This window comes from Bos javanicus, chromosome 29 (genome assembly GCF_032452875.1).
Source record: "Bos javanicus breed banteng chromosome 29, ARS-OSU_banteng_1.0, whole genome shotgun sequence".
Classification (NCBI taxonomy): Eukaryota; Metazoa; Chordata; class Mammalia; order Artiodactyla; family Bovidae; genus Bos; species Bos javanicus.
Window position 1 is genome coordinate 7,455,185 of NC_083896.1, and position 14,697 is coordinate 7,469,881.

Genomic DNA, 14,697 nt, shown 5'->3' on the forward strand with positions numbered 1-14,697 from the left:
CTGGAGGAAGGCATAGCAACCCACTCCAGTATTCTTGCCTGGAGAATCCCTTGGACAGAAGAGCCTGGCAGGCTACAGTCCATAGGATGGCAAGGAATTAGACATGACTAAAGTGACTTAGCATGCACTCATGTGTCACCTTTTCTGACCTAACTTCAGAGGTTACATAGCATCACTCAGCTGTCTCAAGCCCAGGCAGCTTAAAAGGAGAGACCATAAACCTCACCTGCCTATGGAAGGAACGTCATTGTAGGAAGAGCATGTATGATGGGAAGACTTTTGTGGCTGATTTTGGAAAATACAGTCAGCAACAATAGTATTTCCAAACTACATACACCATAATTTCAAGAGCTGAATCAGAGGAATATAGCAGAGATGGTGTACATAAATTATAAATTTTGAGAAGAGTTTACAGGAGACTATTTTGCAAATGTGGAATTAAGCTGTACTAAAATTGCGAGGGATAATATAGTATCCCAGGCACGCCACTGTTACCACTCTTAAGTTGGACACAGCAAACCCAGTTTTGAATTATGCTGTATGCATTATTTCACAAGTTGCTCCTTTTTTTCCCCAACAGTATATTTGTAAGATTCATTCATTTTCTTGAACATCAGTCATTTATTTTCATAACTGTATAGAATTCTCTTTTATGAATATACTGCAATTTATCCATTCTCCTGTTGATGGCCTTTCTTTGCTTTTTTCTAGTTCTGGCCATTGTGAGTAAGGCTGGTGCACACACGCCCATTTTCTTGTGTATCTGAGTCAATTTGCAAAACCACCAATGGTGACTAAGAGTAACTTTTGGTTGATATCCTGGATAACATTTAGTATTCTTAAACTCTTCTATTTTTGTTTACCATTCTGCTGTAGAGGTATTGTTAAATTTTTCTTTTCTGAGTACTGATACCATCGTGGGTTGTTGTTTTTTTTAATGTTTAGTGACCATTTGCATTTCCTACTTATAGAAGGAAATCATAACTCAAGTCTTCTGCTTAATACGCTGTTGAGTTTCCTGTCTTATCGTTTTTACAGATATTTTAAAGTACTCTCAGACAAGCCTTTTGCCAGGTATATATATTGCACGTATCTTTTGTCTCATTTCACTTACGATGACAGTCTTTCATCATATTGCTTTTTTCCCTTTTTGTTTCACTTAAGCAAGTTTTCCGTAATACTAGGTGGTGATATCTTCTCATGTAATCTTCTGAAAGCATTGTAGTTTTTTCCATTTTTATTTAGGTCAAAGGAGAGCAGTCCTGAGTGTTCATTGGAAGGACTGATGCTAAAGCTGAAACTCCAGTACTTTGGCCACCTCATGAAGAGTTGACTCATTGGAAAAGACTCTGATGCTGGGAGGGATTGGGGGCAGGAGGAGAAGGGGACGACAGAGGATGAGATGGCTGGATGGCATCACCGACTCGATGGACGTGGGTTTGAGTGAACTCCGGGAGTTGATGATGGACAGGGAGGCCTGGCGTGCTGTGATTCATGGGGTCACAAAGAGTCAGACACGACTGAGTGACTGAACTGAACTGAACCGACAAACTCTCTGAGGTAAATGCCTTTGTTTCATGTGTGGGAAGCATCCACTTTTATTTATTTACCTACAAATACTCAATTGTCTAAAGCATTTATTGAAAAAGATGCCTTTTCCCCATTGCTCTGCGTTTCAATAAGGGAAGAGGCATCTCACATTTGCTGTAGCAAATGATATCCTTGGTTTTTTCCTCCACATTTTACTCTGTATTGACAACATAAGCTTTCCTTTTTATTCATTAAAAAGTTTATTTTGGTTTTGTTAAATATTTACTCAATATTTCTCCCTTTTGTTATGAAAGATTGGTGTTTTTCCAAACCACTGTGTCTACCCTCCAATTCCTCAACCTCAAATCTATATATCCATCTATAAGTCTATACACTTAATATTATATGATACCAACTCTTTTTCATATCTGTAATTCCCTGTTTTACTTGCTTTATTTCACACTGTGTTAAGATAAAGATTTTAGTGTATTTTGCTTCCCTAGCTATGGCTTACTCCAGGATAAGAAATTTAGAAAGTTTCAAGATTTCTCTCCTGTCACCTACTTCCTGAACACCTTCAGATAAATTACAGATTTTAAACAAAGACAGTTATCAAATTTTCCCTTGCTTGCAGTATAACTATAATACAGAGTCCCTGTTTAGAATTTTTATTCTACATTTATAGCCTATCACTATCCATTTACAGACACATGCATAGAGGTTAAGAATAAGAGAGAGACTGAGTCATTTCTAACCACTTCACTTTCTCCCATCTTGACTTTCTGGGAGTTCCCTGGAGGCCCAGTGGGTAAGGCTTGGTGCTCCCAGTGCAGAAGGCATGGGTTCAATCTCTGGTGGAGGAACTAAGATCCCACATGCTACAGAGTGTGGCCACACACACACACACACACACAAAAACCCTAAAATAAAATAAAGATTGATTCTCTGATTTGTTTTATTTCTTGGCTTGTTAGAATCCTTGCAGGAGTATTTTTATCAAATAGATATATTCTCTAAATATTTCAATATCTATAAAATTATTTTCATTTTTCCTGACAGATAAATGATCTGATTGGTTATAACGATCTAGTGTAGTAGCTCTTTTCTCTATCATCTGTAGATAATATTCTTCATCTTCTAGATCTACTGTTTCAGATGAAATATCTGATAACACTCTAATTTTTTTATAAGTAACTTGTTTTTCTGCAGAAAAATTTAACATTTTGTGTAAGACCAGAAACTATAGGAAACTATAGTTTCCTAGAGGAAAACACAGGCAAAACACTCTCTGACATAAATTACAGCAAAATCCTCCATGACCCACTTCCTAGAGTAATGGGAAAAAAAGCAAAAATAAACAAATGGGACCTAATTAACTTAAAAGCTTTTGCACAACAAAGGAAACGATAAGCAAGGTGAAAAGGCAGCCTTCAGAATGGGAGAAAATAATAGCAAATGAAACAACTGACAAAGAATCTCCAAAATATACAAGCAGCTCATGCAGCTCAATACCAGAAAAATAAATGACCCAATCAAAAAATGGGCCAAAGAACTAAACAGACATTTCTCCAAAGAAGACATACAGATGGCTAACAAACACATGAAAAGATGCTCAACATCACTCATTATTAGAGAAATGCAAATCAAAACCACAATGAGGTACCATTTAACGCCAGTCAGAACGGCTGCGATCCAAAAGTCTACAAGAAATAAATGCTGGAGAGGGTGTGTAGAAAAAGGAACACTTTTACACTGTTGGTGGGAATGCAAACTAGTATGGCCACTATGGAGAACAGTGTGGAGATTCCTTAAAAACCTGGAAATAGAACTGCCATACGACCCAGCAATCCCACTCCTGGGCGCACACACCAAGGAAACCAGAATTGAAAGAGACGCATGTACCCCAGTGTTCGTCGCAGCACTGTTTACAATAGCCAGGACATGGAAGCAAGCTAGATGTGTGTTGGCAGACGAATGGATAAGAAAGCTGGGGTACATATACACAATGGACTATTAAAAAGAATGCATTTGAGCCAGTTCTAATGAGGTGGATGAAACTAGAGCCTATTATACAGAGTGAAGTAAGTCAGAAAAAATAAAAAAAACACCAATATAGTAAATTAACGCATATATATGGAATTTAGAAAGATGGCAACAATGACCCTATATGCAAGACAGCAAAAGAAACACAGATGTAAGGAACAGACTTTTGGACTCTGTGGAAGAAGGCAAGGGGGGATGATTTGAGAGAATAGTACTGAAACATGTATATTACCGTATATGAAATAGATCACCAGTCCAAGTTTGATGCATGAGACAGGGCACTCAAAGCCGGTGCACTGGGACAACCCAGAGGGATGGGATAAGAAGGGAGGTGGGAGGGGGGGTTCGGGATTGGGGACACATGTACATCCATGGCTGATTCATGTCAATGTATTGCAAAAACCACAATATTGTAGAGCAATTAGCTTCCAATTAAAATAAATAATTTTTTAATTAAAAAAATATCTTCCCCAGCCCCCCTCAAAAAAAGTAACACTTTAATCTTTCTTTTAATATTTAAAAAAACCTTTCCCTTTAGAATGTAGGTGTTTTACCAGGATATTTGTGTGTGTATACCTTTGTCCTACCAATCTTGCCTGGAATATGATGGGGACTTTAAATAAGATAATTTAAATGTTCTTAAATTCAATGAGATTTTCTTCTATCATCTAACCATTTCCTCTCTTATTTCAGCTCCTTTACCTTCTAAAGGGCTTCCCTGGTAGCTCAGCTGGTAAAGAATCCACCTGCTATAGACGAGACCCCAGTTCGATCCCCGGGTCAGGAAGATCCCCTGGAGAAGGAACAGGCTACCCACTCCAGTATTCTTGGGCTTCCCTGGTGGCTCAGATGGTAAAGAATTCACTTGCAATGTGGGAGACCTGGGTTCAATCCCTGGATTGGGAAGATTCCCTGGAGAAAGGAAAGGCTACCCACTCCAGTATTCTCGCCTGAGAATTCCGTAGACAGAGAAAACTGGCAGTCCACAGGGTCTCAGAGAGTCGGACACGACTGAGTGACTTTCACTTTACCTTCTAAAAGTCCCATTGTGAAAGTTAAATCCTGTGGGTTTTTCTTTTAAGTCCTTTTTCCCATTGCTACCATTTCCTTATATTTTATGTTTGGTCATTTCTCCTTTTTCTTCCAAAACACTAGTAACTGTTTCAAAGGTGTCTACATTATCTTTTTTAATTCCTCTTTGGACACATTTTAAAATTTGAAAATTTTGTATATTTTTTCACCTCACACATTTAGCTACATTTTTTTGGTGCAAACCTTTAAATTTTTACTCTTAGCAAATTCCAACTTATTTGCCTGTTTTCTCTTACAGAATTTTGTGAATCTAAAAGCCTTCCTTTATTTTGTATTTATACTTTCTTTTTTCATTCCATGCTGTGTTTCTGATGGTATAACATTTTCAACAATTTTGGGGGAGACCATGTATGTTTCAAGAATTCACTCCATTAAACAAGAAATGCTTCTACAGGTCTTTTTCCTGTAACTTCGTCTCTATCTCTGGCTTCTATTTAGATAGCTGAAGGGAATCACGTGACCAGTCTCTTCAAAGAGTCTTCTGTATGACTCAATACACTGACTTTCTAAAAAAAATATTTATAAGCCACTCTCAAAAAGCTCTTGAACTGTATTCTTAGCTTTCTGTCCAGGGCACAGATTCCTAACAGCGAATCTTCCAATCATTGCATCCTTTGCAACGCAGATAGGTTGAGAACGTTCAAAAATCATAAAGTCACAGCTCCTTTTTGCTTCAAAGTTCTTCCCTCAATCTATTTTTTATTTTACTAAGCAGCAAGAAGGGACCAAGTTACGCCATCAAGCATCTGCTTAGAAAGGTATCTGGGTAAATATCCAGCTTCACTGCTCACAGGTTCTGCTTCCCACAGAGCTGCAGGTACAATGCAGCTTGCTTTTCTGCCACTGTATAGCAAGGCTCTCCTTTCCTCCAGTTTCCAAGAACATGATTCTCATTTTGTTTTGACCCTTCATCAGCAATATCTTTAATGCTTATATTTCCACCAACAGTCTGTTTATAATGCTTTATATGTTTACTAAGACAATGCAGGTTTTCTTTACCATGATTTTCAGTTTCTTGTGAATCTTCACTAGAAGAGTGGTTCATGCCCACTTCTAAACTAACAGTCTGTTCAAGGCAGTCTAGTCTTCTTCTATCATGTGCCTAAAAATTCTTTCATCTTCTGCCCAGTGCCCAATTCTAAAACTAGTTCTATATTTTAGGTGTTTACCCAGCAGGGCTCCACTTTCAGGTACCAAAATATGTATTAGCTTCTTATTGCTTCTATAACAAAATGCCCCAAACAGTGGCTTAACACAATTTATTATCTTATAGTTTTGAATGTCATAAATCTAAAATAGATTTAATTTGGTTAAAACTATGGTGTCAGCAGGGCTGAATTCCCCTGGAGGCTCTAGGGGAGAATCTGTCTCTTTTGCTTTCACAGCTTCTAGGAGCCTCGTGAGTTCCTTGGGTTGTTACCTCTTCCTCCATTTCCAAAGTCAGTCAGGCGGCACCTTCATCTTCTCTTTAACTCTGCTGCTCCTGCCTCCCTTGTGACTATGCTGGATATTTTGGATGACCCAGGGTAATCTTTCCATCACAAGATTCCTAACTTAGTCACCAAGCTCCTTTTGCTTTGTCAGCTCATGTAACATAGTATATCATTCAGGGTTCTCCAAAGAGGCAGAAAGAACCAATTATATGTACATTGTGCTAAGTCGCTTTGGTTGTGTCCAACTGTTTGCAACCCTATGGACTGTAGCCCACCAGGCTCATCTGTCCATGGGATTCTACAAGTCAGAATACTGGAGTGGGTTGCCATGGCCTCCTCCAGGGGATCTTCCCAACCCAGGAATCGAACTTGTGTCTCTTATGTCTCCTGCAATGTCAGATGAGCCCTTTACCACTAGCACCACTTGGGAAGTTATCTATCTATCTATACACACACACACACACACACACACACACATATATACATGTAAATAAATACACAAATCTGTGTATTATCTGTGACATATATGTACATACATATATACACATATATACAAATATTTTTCTTTCTTCATTATTGGAGGTTAGTTTTCATGTTTTTTTTTCTTCTATTAAGGTCTACTCACATTATAGAGGACAATTAAAGCCATTGATTTAAATGTCAATCTCATGTAAAAATTACTTTACAATATATAAAATAACACTTGACCAAGTACCTGGCCTAGCTGACACAGAAAATTAACCATCACACATACAGGCAAACTTCATATTATTATTAGATTATTATTAGATTATTGTGCTCTGCAAATACCGTTTTTACAAAATGAAAAAGCACCTGTGGTAACCCTGCATTTCTCAGATGATGGTTAGCGTTCTTTAGCAATAAGTCATGCTTTTTAATTTTGTTTATTTTTGGTTATGCTGAGTCTTCGCTGCTGTGCAGACTTTTCCCTGGTTGTGGCGAGCAGGGGCAGCTCTCTAGTCATGATGTGCAGGCTTCTCATTGAGGGGGTTTCTCTTGTTGCAGAGCACCGTTTCTAGGGCACATGGGCTTCTGTAGTTGTGGGTCCTGACTCTAGAGCACAGGCTCAATCATTGTGATACACGGGCTTAGTTGCTCCTTGGCACGTGGGATCTTCCTGGACCAAGGATTGAAACTGTGTCTCCTGCACTGGCAGGGGGATTCTTTACCACTGAGCCAACAGGGAAGTTCCGCAATAAAGGATCTTTAAATCAGGTATGTGTCTTTATTAGGCATAACGCTGTAACACATTTAATAGACTACTGCACAGTGTGAGCATAACTTTTATATGCACGGGGAAACCAAAAATGTGTATGACTCAGGTTATTGAGACAGTCATTTTATTGCAGTGGTCTGGAGCAGAATTCTACCATATTTCCAGGGTATGCCTGTGGCAATAGGTTTCAAGGATTAATAGATGAACAACTTTGAAGGGCCGATATTCTGCCTACCACAGTGATGGTTTTAAAATGTGAAGAGTGAAAGAAGCAAAAGAAGACAAAAGTGTCAGCGAGGGGAGCACAGGTATAAACAGTTGTGAAAGAGCATTTCAAACGAGAAAATGTAATTGGTAACAGGGTGGAGGCACGGGGGAATAGACGGGAAGGGAGCGGTCAGAAAAGGTGAAAGGAAGCGAGGCTGTTTGCATAGGTGGCCATGGGCTGGCTTACAGACGTAAGGGGGTTGTCTTCATACTGCTGCTGCTGCTAAGTCGCTTCAGTCGTGTCCGACTCTGTGCGACCCCATAGACGGCAGCCCACCAGGCTCCCCCATCCCTGGGATTCTCCAGGCAAGAACACTGGAGTGGGTTGCCATTTCCTTCTCCGATGCATGAAAGTGAAAAGTGAAAGTGAAGTCGCTCAGTCATGTCTGACTCTTCTCGACCCCATGGACTGCAGCCTACCAGGCTCCTCCATGCATGGGATTTTCCAGGCAAGAGTACTGGAGTGGGGTGCCATTGCCTTCTCCATGTCTTCATACAGGGTACTGATTTTTACCCTTCAGTGAATCATGCAGTGTGGACAATAAGATGATCCATCCTATGCGTTCTGAAGAGTTTGAAGTAGGAAATGATGGGATCACCACTGTGCTTCAAGAAGGCCACTCTGGAACCAGTGTGAAGAAAGCCTGACTTCCAGGGAGAACCACTGGAGATAAAGGGAACAGTGGCTGAAAAAAACACTCTAACAAGGGCTCTGAAGGATCAGAGCTCAAGGCTTGATCAACAAGACTTGGTGACAGATGAGCTCAAGATGATAAATTGGTAAAAATTTGCCTGCCAAGCATTGAAAATATTGTGCTCATATTTAAGCCAGAAATGTGATTATAAAGACAATTGATCATATTATTAGAAGATGGTGTAGGCATCTGGCAATGTTTTGTCAGAGTGGTGATATCTGATTACATTCTAGGAAAATGTCACAGTCGGTGGGTAGGAAACGGTGGAGTCTTCTCATTACCAAAGACTCTCAAGGGAATAAGATTGCTTTCTTGGCAGTCTCAACGCAAGAGTAGAAAGGGGAGTATTTGTTGAGGATCCTAAGAATGAAGAGGAAGCAATGGAAGACTTCCAACTTATAACACAGATAAAATGAGGAAAAGGCTCAGAGGCTTTTGGTGCCTATGTGCTGTGCACTTTCACAGGCGAATTACACATCGTAATAATAGTGACGACTTTCGTCAAGCATGGTGTTTTTAGAAGAAACACTGACTGAGACAGCCCACGACCCAGGCACCACAGTAACTGTTTGCCTGAGTCACTTTCCGACAGGAGGGCCTGGGAAGGAACATGGAACTAACAAACCACCAGCAACCGGAAGAGTTCGAGAAACGTCAAAAGGGGGCACCAGGTGCCCTGCCACCTCCCAGGACCCTCCCTGGAATCCATCTTGGCCAAGTGACACATGAGTCACCAGGAACCCCTGGGACAGGATGATTGGCCAGAGACAATCCGGGAGCATAAACCCCTGGCAGTCACGCGGCAGAGCAGTCCTCCTGGGTTCCCTCACCCTGCTGCTCTCCACCCGGGCGCCCCTTCCCAGAAAAGTCTCTTGCTTTGTCATCGCATGTGTCTCCTCAAATAATTCATTTCTGAGTGTTAGGCAGAAACTCACTCAAGAGCCCTGCAAGGGGTCCCTCTTCCTGCAACAGTATCAGGCTTCAACAAAAACATTTGCATGCATTTATTGTTTAATATTTATGGTATGGTACATATGTACTGTCAGTATATTACCAATGAAGCTTAGAAAGCTATTGTAGCATATTACCCTGAGTTATATAGTGGAGAAGAATTCAAACTTAGACCTCTCAGACACTCATAGATGTTTGTTTAGTGTTTAAGAAAAGAAAGGCACGTTAGTCTTTTTTAACTGACAAAGTCTCACTTGATCTAAATAATGAACCAAGTAGCAGCTATGATGTAAAATACCAAGAGCATAACCAATAGCCTCAAGGTCGCATCTTCAGACAGCCAATGACCGGCTGTGCGACCTTGAGCAAGTCTTTACTCTCTCTTTATCCCATTTTATTCTCTGCAAATTAGGTCTGTTTTCCATTCTACTGATCCACTGACCAATGCAGCAAATTGTTTACCTCTGAGTGACTATTTTTTCACCATTCATCGCTGTGGGAGTATAAGGTTCAGATTTCCCTTCTTCCTGACACATATTCTATATTTTATCTGGTGGATGATGACCACTGAGTCTGCAATACGATTTGGTTTGCAAAATATCAGACAGTGGAAACTTGAAAGTCCCTTCTAGATCATAAAGCCTAAGAAGGCACTATAGCTGACAATGTTTGCTTTTTTAAAAAGGCTGCAAATGTATTCAGCTGTGAAAGAGAAATACTATTTACTGAGACCCTTTTGAAGGTCCATTTCATTTTGTACAAAGGAGAAAGCCCACAGGAAGAAAAAAAAAATAAGGCTGGGGATTTTTTTTTCTCTATGGGAGAGATTACAGAAATGCTAAAGTACATCAAGGACAATGGAATGTAGACAATATAGATTCATCCCAAAACTTTGAAACATCTTCATACCCTGGAATTAGTTATAGAGAATGGATAAAAAGAAGTGAAGCCTTCCTGGAGTGAACCCAGAAAAGGTAATTTGACATTTGCAAAACTCTTTAGGCCTGAATCCCCCAAAGATGAATTGTTTATTTTCCTTAGAAATTTAATTTAACAACAGCTGCTAGTGATATGAGAGGAGCAGGCAGGCTTTTAAAGATTAATACTGAAGTACAGAGAGCTATTATACCAAGGGAATCATATTCTGTAACAAGCTTAAAAGCAGTATCTTCCTTCAGTAGACATGTTTGACAGGGTTTGGGGCTGTTAAACCATTAGAATTCCTTATAATTGGGAAACTGCCTCTTTCACACAGGCCATCAGGTGCCCACTTGGCTGTACTTAATGGGAGATGCTGATGGAAAGCCACAAAGGCAGCACTGGGGTGACATTCCATTTAATGCCATCCCCAAACAGACAGAAGTGTGAGCTTTCCAAGGGGAGGCATAACCACTGGGCTAGAAGCAGGATTATATACCGAACAACTCAGGAGAGGGTTGTACAGCCCGGTGACTTAGGATGGGGCTCAGTGGGTAAGCAGGGCCATTGCTGCTCGTGGATGGATTTCCCGTCCCTCTCTCCACATCTTTGCAACCCTACCCACCCCCTGGAGAAAGAGTGCAGATTGTGGAAGCAGTGCATGCTTCTGTTTGAGAATTTACTTAAGTGAAAATAAGGAGTGGAAAGAACAACCAAAGCCCTTATGTAGTGGCATGCAGAGCGGACAGAGGGCAGGGGAACAGCTCTTTGTGTTTGAGGTCACAGCAAAATGTCACCTCTGTTTGGTCATCGATGCAAGAGCTGCCTCAGATGATGTCAAAGTCAGCCCTAAAAGTTTATTTCTGTGGATTAATAATTGCTTGCTTATTTTAATTGGGGAGAGGGATTTAAGGGATAAAATAAAGAGTAGCTGTGTAGAAATTGGGAGTTCCTTTTAAGAAATAAAAGAGAAAACTGACCTAAGTCCATTATGGTGACTGGTGGTTACATGACACTGAATCTACTGATTGACTCTAGAATCACCTCTCTGTCCCCTTTGATCAGCTCCCCATCACCATTCGTGGTCTCAACCATCTTGAACTTGCCCATCAACTTTCCTTCTTCCCTTCTTATTATCTTCCATTTTGCTTCTCCACTGCAGCTGCTATCATATGAGTACAAGCTCAGACTACTCCCAGTGTGACAGGCCAAGAAACTGAGAGATGAGGTTGCTGGGGCAAGGGATAGTGACTTTATTGGGAAAGCCAGCAGACCAAGAAGATGGGAGACTAGTGTTCCAAAGAACTGCCTTACCTGAGTTAGAATTCAGGCTTCTTCTGTAAGTATTTAAAGGGGAGGAGAGAGTGGCCGCTTGTTGTAAACATCTTGGTGCAGGAATTCTTTGTTCTAATACCTATCCACCAGGGCTGTTGTCACAATGCTACTGAAAACCTCCAACAAGACAAAAGTTGTCAGCCCACTCTCGTATTCTTGCCTGGAGAATCCCATGGACAGAGAAGCCTGGCAGGCTGCAGTCCAGGGGGTCTCAAAGAGTCAGACACGACAGAAGCAACTTCACTTTCTTTCTTTCAGAAGAATCTTTCTGTCCTGCAACTATTCATCTCTGTATGAATAGAAAAGTGTTATACCTTTAAAAGTCAAAGCCTGGAGAATGGACTAGCATACACATTTCAGGCTATAGGCAACATTCTTTTAGTCATTTTTAGCACAAGCAACAGACACAAAGGTTAGAGCTAAAAGGATAGATCCAGTATGGCGCCAGGTTTGTTCTTCCCTATTACATAACCAGAGATAGTTCCCAAAACGCAAATCTGCTCATGTCACTGCTTTGTTCACAGATTATAAAATGTTCACCACTGGCCTCAAAATAAAATCCAGACTCCTTAGCATGTTGCACAAAGCGTCTGTGATATGGCCTCCAGGAAGGCCACCAGTGGCAGGGCTAAGGAGGAAGCCTGCAAGCACTGTGAATTGTGCTTACCTGAAGGATGCTCAGGAATGTTCCTGGGAGAGAGAACAGGAGTCACGTACAAAGGGAGGTGCACAGAAACCAGCAAAAATGCCTTGAGTCGAATTTGAAGGGTTGAGGAGGAAAAGCCTGAGCCCCAGTTAGAAAGCTCTGCAGCAGAACAGACGGCAGTGGTGCAGAGACACTGGGCAAGGCGAGGGCGGGGCTCTTCATTCCCTGCCGCCATCTGTCTGCCCTGGCACAGAGGGAGAGTGAGGCAGGGGATGCCCCCCACGGCCCTGTCCAGCCTCAAACTCCTCCTGGCCTTCAACCATGCTCTCCTCCTTCAGGGAAAAGTGTGCTGAAGAATGAAGAACACTGTCTCTCACATGGCTCTGTTCACACTCACCCCGCTCTGGAGCAGACTTGGCTTTTCCTTTTTTCCTTTTCTTTCTTCTGCCTAACAAACTATTTCTCAACCTTCAAGACATGGCAGAGACTTCAAAAGCTGAGTGTACCTTCCTACAGGTTCTGACTATTCATTGTTCCTTCTCTGTGTCTTGTTAGGACCTTGCACATTACCTAAGATATGACTTATCACATACTATAATGACTTGTTAAAGTGGCTGTGTCCACACTAGAGTGTAAGTTTCTAGTGAGGGTATGTCTTGCTCAATATGCTAAGTGTGAGAGAGAGAGAGCAGGACTCATGAAAGGCACTCTTCTTTCTCACTGATTGAACCCAAAGAACTAAAGTAGAACTCTATATTAAATGGTTTTATTTTTCTGACTTCAGAACCTCAGGGAATGTCTCCTTCTGATTTAAAAGCTATGCCAAAAATGTTCTTTGCCTCTACCCATAAGAGGGAGACCAGTGTAGAAGAAAAGGAAGAGGAAGCTAACAGACTTCAAAACTCTAAAGATATGGGGTAGATTCCAACTTGTCTCTGGAGCCATATTGACGTGAAGAAAAGGTTTTAAGCTGCTTCCAGAGAACAGCCTGCTCTGGGTGAGGCTGAGTAAATAGTAAAGGGAGCTGGAGTTGGATTTAGTACTGCTTATATGACAATAATATTTCCCTTGGGATGTGAGGCTACATATCTAGAAAGATGGATTTGAGAAGAGAAAGCACCTTGAAAGACATGAATATCAAAAATCTTAGGTTGATAGTTGTTTCATTGCTCTATTATCTTTCTGGGATGAGGAGAACATTTCACTGTGAAGAAGAATTCATTTTAAATAAATTCAGTTCTGCATGGCCATTAGGTCTCTACTAAGATAAAAGTTACTGTACTGAGTTGGAATTATAAAGGATAGATGCAGTCATGTTTGAATGAATGAACAAGGCAATATAGAAGAATGATTAAATGCTTTAGCTTTGGAGCCAGATAGATCTGGACTCACAACTCAAATCTTTCATTATTCTGTGTAATACATTTTGGTGCTATAATAAAAATTTTAAAACTAAGGTACATGGATCGGGGAAGGTAACTCCAGCTGAAAGTAGCAGACTACCCATCTAAAAGTGGCTTAAACCATACCGAAACAAAATGTCTCACCCAAGAGAGAAAGACATGAGAAGAGGCAGTACTAGGATTAGTGCTGTGACCCCCTGACATTAACAAGGACCATGTCTCTCTACTCTGTTGTGGGTTAAATCGCATCCTCGCAAAATGATATGCTGAGGATGCAACCCGCAGTGCCTAAGAATGTGACTTCATTTGGAAATAGGGCCTTAACAGAGGGAGTCAAGATTAAGTAAGTGGGCTCCAACACAAGATGACTAGAGTCCTCATAAAAAAAGGGAAATTTGGATATAGAAATGGACATTCACAGAGGGAAAATGTTACAAACAAACATAGAGAAAACACAGGTTGTAAACAAACACCCATCAAGACAGAGGACTAATGTATCTAAAAGGCGAGGAAAGCCAAGTTTGCCAAGAAATCACCAGAAGTTAGGAGCAGGCAAGGAAAGATTCCTGGACAGTTTTCAGAGACAGCGTGGCCCTGCTGATACCTTGATTTCAGACTACTAACCTCTAGAATTGTGGGGCAATCGGTTTCTGTTTATTTTTTACTTTTACAATGTTGTGTTGGTTTCTGCCATACAACAACGCAAATCGGCCATAATTATATACATATCTCCTCACTCCACCCCTCTAGATCGTCACAGAGTGCCAGACTGGGTCCCTGTGCTACCCAGCAACTTCCCACCAGTTTACACACCATCGTGCAGGGATTGGAGAAAAGAATAAGGTTGAGGATGGCAGAGCTGCAACAATGTGTATTAATTTCCTAGATGTGAGCTGCCACAAATAAGTACAGTAAACTGTGGGACTTAAAACAACAGAAACTCAAAACATAGAAGAATGAATTTGAGTTTCTGTTGTTTTAAGTCCCACAGTTTACGGTACTTGGTTGTAGTAGCTCATAACTAGGAAATTAATACACGTTGTTGAAGCTCTGCCATTCTCAACCTTATTCTTTTTGCCAATCCCTCCACATACTCACAAAACAACTGCTACAGTTCCAGGCACTATATTCTGCGACATCCAAAAAA